This window comes from Mus pahari, chromosome 18 (assembly GCF_900095145.1).
Source record: "Mus pahari chromosome 18, PAHARI_EIJ_v1.1, whole genome shotgun sequence".
NCBI lineage: Eukaryota > Metazoa > Chordata > Mammalia > Rodentia > Muridae > Mus > Mus pahari.
The window spans coordinates 41,811,835-41,814,725 of record NC_034607.1 but is presented as its reverse complement, the minus strand read 5'-3'; the positions used below and the strand labels follow the sequence as shown (position 1 = coordinate 41,814,725).

The 2,891-nt window shown below is 40.1% G+C and overlaps 1 pseudogene; it reads right to left on the bottom strand.

Moving 5' to 3' along the window:
* Positions 1–408: 408 nt before the first annotated feature.
* LOC110335499 lies at positions 409–1,242 on the bottom strand (annotated as a pseudogene).
* Positions 1,243–2,891: the final 1,649 nt, after the last annotated feature.

Here is a 2,891-nt window from a genome sequence, read left to right as displayed (position 1 = left end):
AGGAAAACAATGGTTATCTGGGTGGACATCTCTGAAGTTTCCTTTCTATCTGAGTCCTTGCCTCTCATTGAGTTAGAAATGAATTTCCTAGGATCTTGCTAGGAACATCTAAAAGGTACTTAATTTAGATGTAAACACTCTCTCCACACACAATTTCATGCATTGATTTTTTTTTTCAACATACAAGCATAGCAAATCTCTCTGTGTGCGGGGCATGCCTTATCTCCATTCTGCTCAGATGCCAGACAGTTCCAGTGCTGACCAGTGCTGTCCAGAGCAGAGCACATACAAGATTGCTGTCCTGATAGTGGGTTTGATTCAGTTAAAAAAAAAAAAAAAGAAAGAAAAGAAAAGAAAAGTTAAGAAAAGTATGTGCCCTGGAGTATCTGAAAAGACACTGACTATTCACTAAATTGTGGTGGAAATGGGATGCAACCTAAAGTTCTTCATTATGTTCTTGGCCAAGTTTGTCAGAGAGATGCCAATGGCCCAGAATGTATAACCTTTCAGCTTGATCACCTCATAAGCACTGTCAGGCACCTGCTTGTGAAACCCTTTCCACTGCTCCTTGTCTGCATCAGTGCCCAGTTCTAGGTTCAGAGTCTTCAGGTAGACACTGGCAACATTCTCACCACTCCAGATGGGCACCCTGGAGTTGCCATAGTCTCTCCCAGGACCTTCCTGTGGCGGCTCAGTGGGTGAACTCTCAGCCTTTCTCCCATCACATCACAGAACCAAGCTGACTCCAGATTGCAATCATTTCCAATAACTCAGCTTTGGGGAAAGCCACTTCTTTTCCAAGCCACATAGGTCAAGATATCCACTGGATTTGAGACAATAAGCAGCTTGCAGTGTGGACTCTACTTCACAATGTTGAGAATGAGGAACTTGATGTTCACATTTCACTGGGCCAGATTGAGCCAGCTCTCTCCCTCTTGCTGATGGGCCCCCGCTGTGATAATGACCAGCTTGGAGTTTGCAGTCACACTATGGTCTTTACTGGAGATAATTCTTGTTGTTCTGAGGAAAAGGCTGGAGATCCATCATCTCTCCCTTCAGCTTGCCTTCCATGACCTCAACAAGGGCAAGCTCATCTGCCAAATCTTTAATTAAGATACTGATGGCACAAGCTGTGTAAACAGCACCAACCCCAACAACTGTAAGCTTGTTCTGTATAATCTGTTTTCCCTTAAGAAAACTCATAACCAGCCGGTTCTTGAGGGTTGCCATCTTAGACTTTGAATCTTTTGGGACTGCTAGTGCATGAAGGGGTGGGGGAGGCTGGCAGGCCAGCAGCAGCATGGTCTGGGCTCAGTGATAGTGGCTCCAGCGCCTTGAGGTCACATCTTATACCAACACCACCCCAACCACATGTGGCAAAACTGAGTATTCTTTCCTTGAATTTTTTTCTTCATCAGATGCATGATGTAAGAAGTCCAGACTAAAATTGAAATAATGTAGAAGTTTCATCAACTTCACATTCTGGGAATTCTTGACCTCCTTCTTTTCCCCTAGCTCATGAATAAGCATCTCCTTTAAAGTCTATACATACTGTGCTGATGTGACTCTGGAGAAGTCCTTTATTGCATCTTCTTCTGACTGTAAGAACCTAGAAACACTAAGTATGAATCCTCCTCTTTGTGTCTCTCCATGAGTCCTCTCCAGCCCTCATCACTGGCATCAAAAGGATGCAAAGTCTAGAGATGAGCTGCTGGACCTATGCTCATTAGTTGACAGGGAAGGAGCATTCTAATTATTTTTTAATTAATTTTTTTTTTTTACTTACTCACTTTACATCCTGCACACTGCCTCCCTCCCAGTCATCCCCTGCGTCCCCTCAAAGCATTCTAATGATTAGATTAAGAAGAGAAATACTAACTGTTTCAATGTGGCCACGGCTGTAGCTTGGTGGTGGAAAGCTTGCCCAGCATGTGTTAAACCCTAGGTTCTGTCAACAGAAATGCAAATAAAGGGAAAAGAGGTTCTATGTGTTAAACCAAGGAACTAAGAGACTAGCAAGGAAGAAATGGCAGCAGAGAGGAACTTGTTCAATACATAATATATACAGATATGAATTTTTTAAAAGAATACAATTTTCAAGAAAAGGAAATGCAATAGTTTCTTGGAGTCTGGTGTCTACATCAGTTCAATTGGTCTAGTGGATATAATGCTCTAGAAAGAGTAATGATAAAGACTAGGTGGTGAGATCTTTCTGTGTGCAATATATACACACCTGCAAACTGGTTATGTCTAGGAAAGACTTCATACTACCCAGTGCCACCTGATTTTAAAGAAGCCCTCATTAATAAAATAGATTAGAACATATTATTATTATTATATGCATCATATTATTAATATGCAATATTAATATATTAATATAATATGTTAGTATGATTATGTATTATATTATAAGTATTATTATATTTATAATAAAAACATAATATAATTAATATAAGCTTTCAACAAGCCCTGCTAGATATACCTGATTGTGTTTGCCATGATAGACCCTGTATTTTTTCCATAGCACATATCACATCCCAAAAGACTAAACAATGTCATTATTTTCCTTATAGTTTGTTACTTACTACTAGTAAAATGGAAATTCCCCAGGGAAAGTAATCTACTTACTGTTACATCCAAAGTGCTTACAACATTTTCTTGCACATAGTAGACTGTTAAATTAATACTAGGTGGGTAGATTAATGAGAGGGATATGTCTTGCTAAAGGCAGCAGGCACTGCTGTAGCACAAGAGCATGCCCAGGAATTTCTATGTCACAGATATAGGCTTCCAACTTATGCCTAGAAGCATGCAGAGTTAGAAGAAAGTGTTGGACATTAAAAGCTCCCTACCCACCACATAGTTGTCATGTGACTGAAAATACATTCTGT